The following is a 15,575-nucleotide window of genomic DNA, read 5'->3' as shown; positions in this document are numbered from 1 at the left end:
GCGTCCTTGGGGACTTCCCTTAACTGTCTCACTCCCTATATAGATTGTAAGCTCCCTGGGGTCAGTGCTAAGACATGGGGTGGAGGGAGGGGTTGGGAGGAAGGGAAAATAAGCATTGATTAAATGCCTACCATGCGCCTGGCACTGTGCTAAATACTTTTACAAATGTCATCTCATTTGATTTTCACAATAACCTGGGAGGTGGGTACTATCATTACCCCCCATTTTACAGTTGAGGAAACTGAGGCAGATGTGAAATGATAACAACAACAGTTAACGCTTATTATGTGCCAAGCATTGTACTAAGTGACTTACGATTATTATCTCATTTGATCCTCACGACAACCCTAAGAGGGAGGTGCTATTATTATCCCCATTTACAGATGAGGAAACTGAGGCACGGGGAGGTTAAGTGACTCGCCCAGGATCACACAGTGAATAAGTGTCTGAGGCTGGATTTGAACTTGGGTCTTCCTGACTCCAGACCCAACACTCTAGGCACTGTGCCATCTAGATGCATATGCCTTCCTTAATAAATACTTGTTCATATGCCCAAAGGGCTATGAAAATGTGCATACCCTTTGATCAGCAATAGCACTTCTAGGGCTATATCCCAAAGAGATTTAAAAAAAAAACAGGAAAAGGACTCACACGTGCAAAAATATTCACAGCAGCTCTTTTTCTGGTAGCCAAGAATTGGAAATTGAGAAGATGCCCATCCATTGGGGAATGGCTGAGCAAGCTGTGGGATGTGAATGTAATGGAATACTATTGTGCCATAAGAAATGAGGAGCAGTGCCGCGCACCATGGCTGCGTTACACAGCGGCGTCAGGGAGCACGAGGAGCCGGCATTGTTCTGACATATGGGATGATACAGCATTGATAAAAGCATATGACAAAGCTGTGGCATCATTCAAGGATGCTTTAAAGAATGGTGAAATTTCTGAAACTTCAGACAAAGTGCTGGACCGAAAAGAAAAAATATCAAGAACAGAAACAAGAAAAAAGTAACCCAGCCCCACTGAAACAGTGGAAAGTGGTGATTCTTGTTGTGCAGTTTGGTTTGAAGATGGTAACATATATCCAGATACTATTGCATCAACTGATCTGAAAAGAGGGACATGTGTTGTAGGTTACACTGGCTATGGAAATAAAGAACAGAATCTGTCAGAGCTTCTTCCAAACAGCAAGGGAGTTCGTGATGAAGAACCTGTTCATGAAGATGAAGATGAAAGTCAAAGTCAGTATTTAACATATGAAAGGGAAAAATCCTCCAGATCACCTGGGAGCAAACAGAATCGTATCAAATCCAAAGCTGCTCATTGGGAATTCTTATTTCCCTCCTCCACCCACACTTCCTCTCCCAGTACCAGGGCTAGGCAAGACTGGACTGAAATTCAGTGGCCCACCATTCTTCCTCACAGGCTGGCCCCCACTATTTCCTTCAGGACCACCACTGATTTCCCAACCACCTCCCAAGTCTCCCAATTCTCCTGAAGATGCTGATACTTTGGGAAGTGTGTTAATAGCCTGGTAGATGAGTGGCTATCACACTGGTTACTCTCTGGGCTTAAAACAACATCAAAAAGAAGGAAGGCACCAGTACTTCAATTAAAGAGTACAAATCTCTCTCAAGCAGAGTGGTATTTTATCCTGTCCTGGTTGCAGTGAACAAAGTTGGTTTTTTTTCCTCCTCTAAGAAGACTTGAGTGGAGAGTGCAATCCATTGCATAACTGTTGAATATGTTCTAACATACACAGGTTTTCAATTTCTTAATCAGCAAAGTATATTTAGAAAAAAGGATTTTGAATAGTTGAATAAAACAGCAAGAATGTGAAAGTCCTAAATGTTGAAAACTCTTAGTCAACTTTATTATTGATGTCCATAAAGTTTTACTTTTCAAAAAAAAAAAAAGAAAAGAAATGATGAGCAGGTGGATTTCAGAAAAACCTGGAAAGACTTGTATGGACTGATGCTGAGCGAAGTGAGCAGAACCAGGAGGACTTCGTACACAGTAACAGCCACCTTGTGTGATGACTAATATTGATAAACTTAACCCTTCCCAGCAATACAAAGATCTAAGACATCTCCAAAGGCCTCATGATGGAAAATGCTATCCATATCCAGAGAAAGAACTATGGAGTTCGAACGCAGATCGAAGCACACTATTTGCCCTTTTTTTCCTTCTGTTTTGTTTTGTTTTTTCTTTCTTGTGGCTCTTCCTATTGGTTCTAATTCTTCTTTACAACATGACTCATGTGAAAATAAATAAATAAATGCTTGTTCAAGGACTGACGATCCTCATAATATCCCTGTAAGTCAGGCCTATTATCATCCCCAGTTTTACAGATGAGGAAACTGAGGTTCTATATAGGAATGATAACAGCGTTTCCTCTACTAGATAGTCATTGGGTGGTGTGTTGGGGGGAATCAAAAAGAGAGATAATGGACGGAAAGCATTTTGTACAGGGTCCTACAGTTAGTAATCCATCAATCAACATACATTTATTAAGCACCTACTATGTACCAGGGCAGCTAGGTGGCACAGAGGGTAGAGCTCCAAGCCTGGGGTCAGGAAGACTCACCTTCCTGAGTTCAAATCTGGCCTCAGAAACTTACTAGCTGTGTGACCTTAGGCAAGTCACTTAACCCTGTTTGCCTCAGTTTCCTCATCTGTAAAATGCGACAGAGAAGTCCGTGGTCCCTGCCAATTCTAGAGTTACGATCTTCTTTGGTTTAGTAGTTAACAGTACTGGGCCTGGAGTCATGAAAGGCCTGGGTTCCAATCCCATCGCTGACACTTAAAAGCTACCTGCCCATGGGTGACAATCTCCCTAATTTTCTCAGTGTAGAATGGGCAGACATTGATAAGATCACTGCCAGGCCTGGTGGATAAAGAGGAGACAGGAAGACCTGGGTTTGAATCCTGCCGCTGACACCTATTGGCTTTGTGACCCTGAACAAGTCACCCTCTGTGTCCTGGTTAACTACAGAAGACTGATCTGCACTGACAGGGCAGTTTCCCACTGGAAGTTCCTTATACCAATGAAATCCCAGGTCAGGTTCAGTTGTGAGAATTAAGCAATAAGATTTATGTGAAATCTTGTTCAGCCGCATCCGATTCTCCATGACCCCAGTTGGAGTTTTCTTGGCAAAGATACTGGAGCGGTTTGCCATTTCCTTCTCCAGCTTATTTTACAGATGAGGAAGCTGAGGCCAACTGAAGTGACTTACTCAGGGTCACACAGCTGCTAAGTGTCCGATGCCAGATCTGAACTCAGGAAGATGAGTCTTCCTGACTCCAGACCCAGCCTCTATCCATTTTACCACCCAGATGCCTCTGCTATGCAAACATTTAAACACTATATGAATGTTATTATTATAACATAATATTATATGTATAATTAATTATGTAATTATAACATTATAACATAATTATATGTTACAAATTATTACTATAGCAGTAGCAGAATTTTAGAGCTACAAAAGGGCTAAAACAATTCATGTAAAATGTTCTGTAAACATTTAAGCACTATAAATTATTATTACTGTAGTAGTAGTAGTATTAGAGAGAATTTTAGAGCTAGAAGCAGCAGCAGACTTGGATGAAAAGCAGTCTCTGTTGCCAGCTCCTGGACATGTTTTCCCATCAACCCAAGGTCCTTTCAGGCCCCCCCCAACCTGAGGGGTCTCTGAGGAAGCCGAGAGAGGTCACGTGGCTCCAGAACATAAACACTTGTCACCAAAACCCAGCGCCAACCACATCGGCCTGGCCAGTGCAGGCCCAGCCTCTGGAACCCTGCAGTGCCCTTCCTGAAACAGCAGAGGGTGCTCGGAGCCCCACTCAGCAGGCCTGGGCAAAAGCCGGGCCAGGAATCCAACGGGAGAGAACATTCTTCCCGTCTGATATTGCAAAGTGAGATCTCTGACTTTCCATGCACGGAGAGGAAAAGGCCCGGAGGGGAAGCGGTGCAAAGAGCACTGGCCTCGTGGGTCAGCCGACCTCCACCAGATGCAACAGCTCAGTGCAAGTAACGGGAAGGATGCTGGACTCGGCAAACAGAGAATCCGGCATCAACCCCAATTCTTGGTCCTTGCTACTTGTGACTTCTGACAAGTCGTTTCCCCTCTTGGACCTCAGGTTCCCCATCTGTAAGATGAGGGGTGGCCTCTGAGGTCCCTTCCAGCTCTGGGTCTAGGGTCTAATGGCACAGCACAGCCTCAGAGCCGTAAGGCAACTGGGAGATTCCAGGGAAGGAGCCCCGGTTGAGGGTTGGAGGGGACCTCAGACACCATGGCCTTGACAGGGATTCCTCGGGTCACATACCCAATGCTCGGGTGTCCAAGGTAGCTACTTGGAGACCCCCCAGGGAAGGCAAGACCGCCATCTCTCCTGTGTGCTCCGTTGACTTTTGGACAACTTGAAATTTTGGAAATCTCTTCCCCCCCCCCCAACATCAAGCCTACATTTGTTTCTTTGTAACTTCACCCTTTGCTCTGGGCCCTGCCCTCTGGGGCCAAGCAGAATGGCCTTGATCCCATCTCCAGGCCGGCCCTTCAGATAGTTGAAGCCGGCCAGCTATCTTGTCCTGCGAGAGGCTTATCTTCTCCAGGTAAAGCATTCCAGATTTCTTCCATAGATCTCCCAGAGGCTTGGACTTGAGGGAGGCCCTTCACAGTCCTCTGGAGGCTGCCTGGTTTATCAGTGGGAAGCACCAGCTGAGGCTAACAACGAAAAAAAAGGGGGGGGGATAACTAAAAGGCTCATTGATCAGTCAGTGAAAAAACAACCAGCCAGCTGCACCAGAGCCCTGATTTGGAGGCTGTGGAAGGCTGCAAACTAACGGGCATTGGAGGACCAGCTCTGCCCTTTCCTTCTCTTCTCTAGGCCTCTGTTTCATCATCTGGAGGATTAGACTGTCAGCTCCTGGAGGGCAGGAACTGTCTTATGCTTCTTTTTCTATCCCTACCGCTTAGTGCTTGGCACATAGTAGGTGCTTAATAAATGCTTATTTATTGATAGACTGAAAAAGTTGGACTTTTCAGCTATAAATCCAGGATGCCAAATATGAAGCCCTCTCCCCAAAGCTAACACAGTCACTGGCGGCATGAATTGAAGGATGACATTCATAGCTCAGAGGACCTGGCCAGAAGAATCAGAATCAGGACAGCCCTGGGTTCAAGACCCACCTGTGAGGCAGACTAGCTGGGTGACCTTGGTCAATCCCTTCGCTGCCCCTCAGTGCCCAGCCCCCACTCCCCACTCCCAAGGCAGCTCTCCAGGAACGTCTAATTTGCTTTGGCAAATTGAGTTCCTTCCCCCTCCGAGCTCCTCCCACTAAGGAAATCACAAGTCCCAATAAAAGAAACCAATGGGGTGTTTTCTGCCCCAGCATCTAGAATAGGGTCCCTGATTCCTGGCACCATATTTCATGAAGGGACATGGACAAGTGAACTTGTTAAAAGAACAGGGACTGCTAATTTTATAGCCTAGGGAAGGTTTAAGGGGATAGAAAAAGAATGAACCTCTATCACATGGAAAAGGTAACCCGAAGCACCCTCCTGGCCCACAACATGGAGGGATGGGGTAGAGAAAGCTTTGGGTATAGAGAGGAAGTAGTTGTTTCCCTGGGACCCAGAGAAGTGCACAGCTATCAGAGCTGTTCAGAGAAGGTCAGGAAGCTTGGGGAAGGGTAGATAAGAACTGGGGTGGGGGGAGGGGGAAGCAGATGGGAGGACAACATGAAATCACAGATTTGCATAGAAAGACAAATCAATCATAGACATTTATTGAGGACCTACTGCATTAGTGGTTCTTATTTAACCTGAAAATTTGTTTTTTTAAAAAATATATTAACTATTGAAATTCAATTGGTTTTCTTTGTAATCTTACATATTTTTGTTATATGCATTTAAAAACATGATTCCGGGAAGGGGTCCATAGCCTTTTCCAGATTGCCAAAGGAGTCCAAGACACAGAAAAGGTTCAGAATCCCTGGCCTAGGTTTGATAACACTGAATTAGTTGCTGTTGTATCTAGAGAGAAAAAGGTACAGTCCAGAACTGCCCACGCGTAAGCTTACCCAAATATATGCACAGCTATAGAAAGGGATAAGTTGGAAGAGACACACATATGTAGGCATGCATACATATGCACACACAATAAAACATGCAGGCATGCATACACATAAACACACACACAAAACTTGCAAACATATGTGTGCAAGGATAAACAGATGCATAAGCCATATTTGTAGACACAGGCTTGCATGTGAATTCCCACGCATAAAGGTGAGCATAAATCTGTATATGCATGCAGATCTACATGCATAGATCCTGGCGTGCACGCACTCAAATCTACAAGGCACACTCTTCGATTCTTGCAGACAGACGTAGACACGTACACACGTGTACACACACACACACACACACACACACACACACACACACACACACACACACACACACACACACACACACACACACACACACATATATATTCTTAAAGCGTCCTCAGAAGTTGGAGAAGACGGAGGGGGGCACCTGAGCCCAGTTGGAGAGGGAAAGGGGCCCGGTGCGGAAGCGGACCAGTCAGGGCGCCTCCTAATTCTGGGAGGAGAGGAGGGGAGGGGAGGGGAGGGGGCCAGCTTCGCGGAGAACGCCACGACAGAGCCGGACCCAAGCTAGCGCGTGCTGTGCGTGAGGCCCCGGGCTCGGGCTGCGGACTTTGCCCCAGGAGGTGGCCGTGCGGCTCCGCCGTCACGTGGACTCCTCGCTATCTGGCGCAGCAGGTAAGGCGGGGGGTGGGGCGGTGACACAGGGCCCGGGCCTTCGGACTTCGGCCAGCCCTTTCGCTGCCTCCCCCAGCGGTCCCGGCTGACAGCGCCCCCTCCCAGCGCCGAGCCAGGTGAGCCCCGCCCCGGCCGCCAGGTAGGCAGGTGCGGCCGCGCCGGCCCCGCCCCCTCCTCCCTACCCCAGGCTCGGCGGACCCCCAGCAGCCGGGCCAACCCGGTCCAGCCGGCTACGAGCGCGCCCCTGGCCCGGCAGCCGGCCGCTCTTGCAGCCCGCAGACAGCCCCAGCCCCGCGATCCCGAGCGGGCGGACAGGAAGTGGGAGGGGAGAGCAGCGCAGGAGAGGGGAGGGGACGGCCGGGCTGCACTGCCCTGGACTGGACCGGACGGGACGCCACCGGAGCCGCTCGGCGCTGGACGCTCCGCTTCCCCGGGGGCTGCGCCCGGGCGCAGGTGAGACAGCGGCCGCGGGGCAGGGCAGGGCGCGGCCGGCCCGGAGACTCCTTTTTTTCCCTTAACTTTTTCAGGACTTTTTTCCCCCTGCACGTTTTAGGAGAGGGGCGCTGTGGCTTCTGGGCGCGCCTCGGAGGAGGCTTGAAGAGGGAGGTCGGGGATGGTGACCCCACAACTGGCGCGTGCAGAGTCTGAGGGGAAAGGTGGGGTACCCACGGGAAGGAAGGGTGCTCTGCCCCGGGACAGCAGCAGGACCGGGGGATCCTGGCAGCCAGCTGGGCGGTCTTTTTACCGTCCTCCCCAGGAATTTGGCTTGGTCCTGGCCAGCCATAGGTGCCTTCTGGCCCCTGCGATCCGGCTTTGGATTCGGGGGCCGGGGTGCCCCTCCTCGTCTCCTGTTCCCCTTCCCTTCGCCCACTTTGTTCTTTTTGTGGGAGTTGGAGGGAGGTGGGCGGAGATGAGACTTCTGGAAGGACTTCCTACTCGGCTGGGCTGAGTCCCTGGGGAGGGGCTGTTGAGAGTTAATCTATTACCTAACTGAGCTGAAAGGCTCGGAGAGACCTCCTCTCCAGTGGGAACGGGCGGAGACGGGGAGCTCGGCTTGCTGCCCTCCAGCTGGGCTTCTCCGAGGCTTGGGGAGGGGAAAACCTTGCGCCAGATCCTTCAAAAAGCCCTCCCGCCACCCTCAATACTTTCCCATGCAAATAGCGATCATTTCTATAGCGCTTTCCAGTTTGCAAAACGCTTTGCATTTATTATCTAGTGAAGAAGATGCTATTGTTATTATTATTATTATTCCCCTTTTTTTATAGTTTAGGAAGATGAGGCCCGGAGCCAGAGTCTTTTTCTAATCTAAATCACAGTATTTTGAGTGAGCTCCAGAATCAAACGCCTAGGTTTGGCATTCAGAGCCCTTCTTAACTCGGCCTCTTCTTGATTTCCCAGTCCTCCTTATTTCCCCTTGGGAGCCAGCTGCAATAGCCAGGTCCTTCTCCCTGGCCTGGAATGGTTCACCCTCCTCACCTTTGCTTCTTAGCTTCCCTGGCTTCTTTCTTGATAGATCTCAAACCCCACCTTCTATCTGAAGGCCTTTCCCTATCCCTGCAGCTGCTACGAACTCCCTCTGCAGAGATCTTATGTGTGCCTAGTTATTTACCTGCCCTTCCCCCACCTCCCCATCACCTCCAGGAGGGAAGAGATTATTTTATTTTTACCTTTCTTTGTAATCCCACGGATTAGGGAAATTCCTGGAATATTTTTTATTATTCAGTCCTGTGTGACTCTTCCTGACCCCATTTGGGGGTTTTCTTGGCAAAGATACTGGAGTGGGTTTGCCATTTCCTTCTCCAGCTCATTTTACAGATGAGGAAACTGAGGCAAAGAGGGCTAAGTGACTTGCCCGGGGTCACACAGCTAATAAGTGTCTGAGGCTGGGTTTGAACTCAGGTGAAGCCTGACTCCAGGCCCACTGTATCACTTAGCCTACCTCATTGATTTCTTTGGTATGAGGAACTCCCACTACCTCTTAGAATTTTAAGAGATTGCCTGGAGCATGGAGAGATCTGGGGACTTGTCTAATAAACATTTACAAACCTTATCTAATTTGATCTTCACACTGGTTGAAGTGGGTGGTGTTCTCTGTCTTCTTTTGTGGAAAATGAAACTCAGAGGGATTATGACTAGTCAACAGTCCCCACCTATTTACTCCCTACGGGTGGAATTCAAACTCCGATCTTTCTGATGGAAGTCTAGCATTCTGTCCAGTGGGTCACCCAGCCTCTCTGCTTCCCTCCCTCCACGCTGACCACACCACAGAAAGGCATCCAGAGGTATTTTGGACCCGATTCTCTCCGGCTCTTTTCGGGAATCCAAGATTATGGATGGAGGGCCAGTCCTCACTACAGCCTCCCGTGTAGGCCTAGCCACTGGGGAGGGCGAGCGTCTTCATTTGAACTCTGGCCGATTCTATTTCTGGCTGGCTGTTAGAGACTAGCCTTATAGCTTACATCTTTATCTCCTTCCTGTAAGAAATGCTTTGTGTGCTGGTGATAATGCATTGCCTTGTGTCTGCAGAGCCTGCTGCAGGGAGAATCTCTGGGGGTTGGGTGCCTTTATGTTCACAAGTAGAGAGGGACTCAGGGGAATTGTATCATTTTCCCCACCCTTTCTTGAGAGATGGGAAGGGGAAATTGTGGTCTAGACCAGTGATTCTTAAACTGTGGGTCTCGGCCCCATGTGGGGTTCCCATTTGGCAATAGTAAAAGGTTTCTGAATGTGCAACCACAAAAAATTAATTAAAAATCAAACGCGTAATGAATCCGAGGTGTTTCTGGCAGTGTTTGCTCTTGTTTCGTCTTGCAACTTCACCTGCAGCCTTGGTTCTGAACACAAAGCATGCACACTTTGCACTGCACGTGCCTTCAGGCCATGCACTGCCCTAAATGAAAAGGGGTGGTGAGTGGAAAAAGTTTAAGAAGCCCTGGTCTAATGGAAAGAACACAGGACTTCTACTGGATTCTAGACCCAGCTCTTTGACCAACCATCAGAGTTGACCTCCAGAAAGTCACTTAGGTGCCCAAACTAGGCCTCAGTTTACTTATCTGCCAAATGAGGATAACAGCTCTTTCACGGAGCCCAGGGAAAATCAAATGAGATAATCCATGTGAAAATATTTTTAAAAGTCAGAAGCACTTGAGCACGTGTAAGATGCTGTGTATCAGTATTATCTCCATTCAACTCTTGGGGAAATGTGGGGGTCAGATACTGGGGGAAAAATCTATGCAGGGTCACCAACCAAGTAGAATTGATGGTTGAAGATTCCCAGGCCTGGTCTTCCCCGAGGAGGTCATATATTGCTGTAGCTTCTCTTCGATGTCGGGGTCCTCAAGGTGCTGACTGCTCAGGTCCTCAATCACTGGTCCTGGCGCCCCCTGGGCAAGCAGAAAGAGGTCCAGAAAGTGTCACTGAGGATGTGGGTGTCAGACTGTGTCTGTGCCATACAGCAGGTGATTAATGGAACTGGGCATGTTTGGTGTAGACAAGACTATAGAAGGGGGAACAGGATAGCTTTCTTTAAGCATTTAAAGAGCTGTGAGACTGCAGAGCTACTAGGGCAGGCCGAATAGCATTGGGTGGAAGTTAAATTGAGGCAGGTATAGGCTCCACACAAGGAAAATCTTCTTTCTAATGAGAGCTGTCTATAAATGGAATGGGCCACGTTGGGACAGAGTGAGCTCCCCGTCACTGGATGACTCCTTCTCAGGGGGCAGTGAGGCAAGCATTTATTTGGCACCTGCTATATGCCAGGCCCTGTGCTAGGCACTGGGGCTGAAAAATACAAAGAATGAAACAATCCCACTCTTAAGGACCTTACGTTCTGACAAGTTCATGCTTGTTTTTCAGGGTATTCTTGTCCTAGTATGGATTGGACCTGATGGCCTTGAAAGGTCCTTTCCAACTCTGACCTTGTAACTTAGAGTCATTGCTGTGTGGTAGATGGTGCAGTGGATAGAGTGTTGGGTCTGGAGTCAGGAAGACCTGAGTTCGGATCCAGCCTCAGACACTTACTAGCTGTGTGACCCTGGATGAGTCACTTAACCTCTTTGCCTCAGTTTCCTCAAATGTAAAATGGGAATTATAATAGCACCTACGTTTCAGGGTTGTTGAGAGTATCAGATGAGATAATATTTATAAAGTACAGTGCCTGGTATATAGTAGGCGCTTAATAAATGCTTATTCCCTTCCTTTTTATCCAATCATTTGGTATATTCTGTGCCCCAGACCTCAGGCAGCTTAAACGCACACACACACAGTCCAACACAGGGTCTTCCCAGGGAGTTCTACCATCCCAATAACTCACATTTGGCTGTAATCTCTGCAGAACGTTTTCCTCACAGCAACCCCGAGGCAGCAGACCTGTATAATGATACCCATTTTGCAGATGCGATAATGGGAGCCAGTGATTTGCCCAGGGTCACCAGACTTGAAGTCCGTTCTTTCTGCGTCTCTATATGCACCATTGTTTGCGCTAACACAGGAAGAGGCTCCAGAAACACAGGCCCTGTATCACCCCAGGATCTTGGGTGGCGATCACAAGCTCTTTCTCCTTCCCAAACAAACAGCCTTGGCAGGCGCAGCATCACAGGCCCGTCTCTGATAACCACCAGCTCTCCTGGCCCGTCCTGGCTCTCTCTGCTTTTATCTGCTGTTTACGTCGGGCCGCAGAGAAGGAGAGCCTGGTGCCCTCCTGCTCATCGCCGGCGGCAGCTACTGCCTCTGTCCCATGGCAGGGCACTTGCCTTGGCTCCCTGACTGTTAGCCCTCCCCCGCCCTCCTTTTACAGATGAGGGTGTGGAAGTTCTCAGAGGTTACTGCACCTACCTATAGCCACACTGGGAGTCCACAGTTGCTGAAATTTGAACCTCAAACTAAAAATCCCAGCATTCTGCTCACTGTACCATGCTGGGAAGGGGCACCTACTATGTGCCAGGCAGTGTGCTAAGTGCTTTGCAGATATTACCTCATTTGAACCTCCTAACAACCTTGAGAGGTGAGCGCTATTATTACCCCCATTTTTCATTTAAGGAAACCAAGGCAGACAAGAGGTGAAGCAGCTTGCTTAGGGTTGCAGTGTCTGAGGCCACGTCTGAACTCAGGTCTTCCTGACTCCAGGCTCAGTGCTCTATCTAATACACCCACACCACCTCTATGATGAAATGTAAAGGTCTGCCTAGAACAAGCCCTGTTTTGGTGAACCAGGAGAACGGCTCTTTGTCCGGGGATTGCCCTGGAGCTTGCATCTCCAGCTGTTGTGTTCGGGAACATTGCTGACCCTAGAAGCACAAATCTGACCCTGTTAATACACCAGCTCTAAAATCTTCAGTGGCTCCCTAGTCCATCTGGGAACGCAAACAAAGAAACAAAAGCCTGCCTCCTCAGCCCCAATGTTTACAGGCTCCCCCGTGGTCTGGCTGCAGACTTACCTTCTGGTACTTCCCTTCACAGGCTGTGTTCTAGCCACGCGGCTCCTACCTCTGCCTCTGCACGGGCTGTCTCTTGTGTGTCTGGAGTGCTCCCTGATTTCCTCTACTGGTAGAATCCCTCTCTTCATTCAAGTCTCAGCCTGAGTCAAGCTTTTCCTCAGACCTCGAGCTGTTGAGGGCATGTTTTCTCTGTCTGTCTGTCTCTCCCTCCTTCTCTCTCTGTCCCTCCTTCTCTTTCTCTATGTCCCCTCCTTCTCTTTCTCTATGTCCCCTCCTCACTCTTTTTCTCCTCCCTCCTTTCCTCCCCCTCCTTCCTCCCTCTCTCTTTCCCTCCTTCTATCTCTTCCCCTCTCTCCTTCTCTCTCTCCCCCTTCTTTTCTCTCTGTTTCTGTCCTCCCTCTTCCTCTTTTCATCCCCCTCCTCCCTGCCTCTCTCTCCCTCCATCTCTTCCCCTCTCTCCTTCCCTCTCTCTCTCACTCTCTCCCCCTTCTTTTCTCTCTGTTTCTGTCCTCCTTTCTTCTCTCTCTCCTCTCTCTTCATTCTTTTCTCCCCCTCCTCCCTGCCTCCCTCCCTCTCTTTCTCTTTCCCTCTCCCCCTTCCCTCCTTTTTCCCTCTCCCTACGTCCTTCTCTTTCTCCCCTCTCACTCTCCTCTTTCTCTGTCCCTTCCTCCTCTCTCCTCCCTGCCTCCCTTCCTCTCTCTTTCTGCCCCCTCTCCTTTCTCTCCCCTCAGATTATCTTGTATCTCCTCATTATGTGGCCTCCATAGGCCATCACCTCCTTGAGGGCAGAGACTTTTTTCCTTGATGTTGCCTCTGAATGTCGCTGCCTGGCGGCCCCTGGTCAGCATTTGCACACTTCTTGGATTGGGTTGCCAGGCAGCAATGTTGTAACTCCCAGGCCAGTCCCCCTTAGGGGAGGGCAGAGAAAGCCAAGAACCCTCAGTCTTCCATCTTTTTTGGTGGGGGGGGTCACGGTTTTTTGGTTTGAACCTGTGATTTTGTTGGTGTGGGGAGTTTCTGAGGGGTCAGCTTCCTCAGTATTGCAGATCAGCCCCTGCTCTCAAACTGCTAGTCTGAGAGTCCCCTGGGACACTGAGGCTGAAGGGACTTGCCCAGGGTCATTCAGCCAGGAGGGGTCAGAGGCAAGCCTTGTGCCTGAGTCTTCCTAACTTGCCAGCTGCTCTCTCCCTCCGTGGCCGCCTCTGCCAGGGTGCCAGATTTCCTCATGATGCCCACATTGACCTGGTCCATCCCCAGGGCATTCCATCAAAGAGGCAGCTTACTGGAATAGAAAATGCAGCAAACAGCTGCCCTGGGTTCAAATCCCAGCTCTTAACACTTAATTGACACTTAATCACCGCGGCCTCGCTTTCGAAGCACGTCTAACCCTAGAATGTCAGGGCTGGAAGGGACTGTTCGGGTGGTCAAGTCTAACCTCCTCATTTCTCTAGGGAGATTGACTTGTCCAAGGTCGCTCACCAAGCAGGGGCAGAGCAAGGCTCTGGCCTCCAGACTCAGGGGCTGTGTGGCCTCTGAGAAGTCATTCAGGCTCCTCAGTTCTTCGTTTGCTCCTCCATAAATTGGGGATGTTGAGATACGATAAGGCAGGGACTGGCTTTGCTTCTGTTCGTATTTGTATTCCCAGCCTTAGCACTTCGTAAACGTTTGTTGGCACGTTGACTCAAACCTCACAGGGGTTATTAGGAAGAAAATGCTGGAAAGAACTCAGGCTTTCACATCAGAGGACCTGGGTTCAAATCCTCTCTCTGACATTTACTCACAGGCAAGTCACCTCCCCTTCCATAGACCTCAGTGTTCTCATCTGTAAAGTGGGGGGAGGCATTAGATGGCCTCAGGTGCCTTCCAGCTACAGATCTGTCCGCTTATAACCTTAGGCAGGTCCCTTTGCCACCCAGGGCCTCAGTTTCCTCATCTGTAAAATGGGGGGGCAGGATTAAATGACTTTTGAGGTGCCTTGGAGGCCTAGCTCTTGCATCTTATGATGTGATGGTATTCTTTATTGTAGAAACCTGAATTCTTCCCGTAAGCAGATGCCTTCTCATTGGTCATGATTATTCAGTATTTCAAGAGCCTGTGATTTATTCAGAGCACTCCCTGTTCCCCCAGCACAGATCACAAGCCCTCTTTCTATTCCTTTGGAAGCGGCCTTTGACAGACTTGGCACTCTTTGGCCAACCTGGAGATGCGGCTCCCAGAACTTGGCCAGCCCAGCCCTCTGATGGCAGCTGGCGTCAAACCCGTGTTACATGTCTGGCTTTGTAGCCCTTATCAGAGCTGTTGCTCTCTTTCTCCAGCCTTCTGGACCCTGGGCAGAGTCACCTCCATGACCCAGGGTGACATCAGAGAGGGATCTTGGGGGTGGTGCAGGGGGTGACTATGCCGTATTAGTGGCAGAGGAGAGGAAACCCAGGTGGCGACTGGGGCTGTTCTGGTTTGCTGGACACCATAAGTCCTAGGAGTGTTCAGTCCTTCTCATTATAGCCTGTCGTGGGCAGGGGATTCAGAGGAGGGGTAGGTAGCATCCAGTGGCCTCAAATTCTACAGGCGGAGGGGCTCAAAATGACAGAGAAACAGCCTGAAAGAGGAGGAAGAATGACAGCTGCCTTGAGAGACTGAAAGGCACAGGGAATTCGCCGATCAGCTTCATGGTGGTGGTGTCTTTGAGAAGATAAGCAAGGGTAGGTAACAGAATGAATACAAAAGGGTGCCGTGATCCTGTAAAGGTAGGGTCAGGAGTGCCCAGAATAAACACTGGCTGGTGGGGAGACCTAAGGTGATAGAGGTTTGTCCTTCCTTCTCGAAGAGGATGGTGACATTGGGAAGATGATGCCGTGACTCGCACGCGCATTGGATTTAAGTGAGGCAGGGCTGTGCAGAGTCACTAGCCTCACTTTATCTTCCAGAGCCATCTGGGTCCATTATAGATCTGGACAACTGGAGATGGCCCTCAGGGAAAGCTAAGGACAACTGAGCTAGTGAGGGGGTGGGGGCAGGGAACCAAAAGGATTAACTCCTCAGAGGGAAAGGAAGAGGATCATGGAAGGGAGAAGATGTTGCTATGGGTGGAAAGGACTGGAAGCATCTTCTCAGAAAGAATTGTAAAGCCCTGCAGGGCAGGGACCGTTTGATTTTTGTCTTCTAACAATGCCTGGCTTACAGTAGGCATTTAATAAATGCTTGTTTGATGGATAAAACCAAACTGACCACAGAGAGAAGGCAGAACTTCCCAATCGTGATTTTGTTTTAGTTTTCTCTGCCAAAAAGCATCGCCTTTGGACTAGTAAAGCCCAGAGCAAAACTATTCCTTAGGGAGTTGATACCACCCC

General features: G+C 49.3%; 1 protein-coding gene and 1 pseudogene across 1 annotated transcript in view; both read left to right on the top strand.

The window, feature by feature from the left end:
• Positions 1 to 807: 807 nt before the first annotated feature.
• On the top strand, positions 808 to 1,616 carry LOC110198070 (survival motor neuron protein pseudogene; annotated as a pseudogene).
• Positions 1,617 to 6,817: 5,201 nt separating this feature from the next.
• The window catches only part of ARHGEF16 (Rho guanine nucleotide exchange factor 16), a 75,444-nt gene continuing 66,686 nt past the window's right edge, over positions 6,818 to 15,575 (top strand). Inside the window, exon 1 of the mRNA XM_020975487.2 lies at positions 6,818 to 7,246. The gene's annotated coding sequence lies outside the window, so the exon portion shown is untranslated. The remainder of the gene's footprint in view (positions 7,247 to 15,575) is intronic.

The sequence above is a fragment of the Phascolarctos cinereus genome, unplaced genomic scaffold (assembly GCF_003287225.1).
Source record: "Phascolarctos cinereus isolate Bilbo 61053 unplaced genomic scaffold, phaCin_HiC Scaffold_726;HRSCAF=1367, whole genome shotgun sequence".
Taxonomy (NCBI): Eukaryota; Metazoa; Chordata; class Mammalia; order Diprotodontia; family Phascolarctidae; genus Phascolarctos; species Phascolarctos cinereus.
This window is presented reverse-complemented; position numbering and strand designations above follow the sequence as displayed.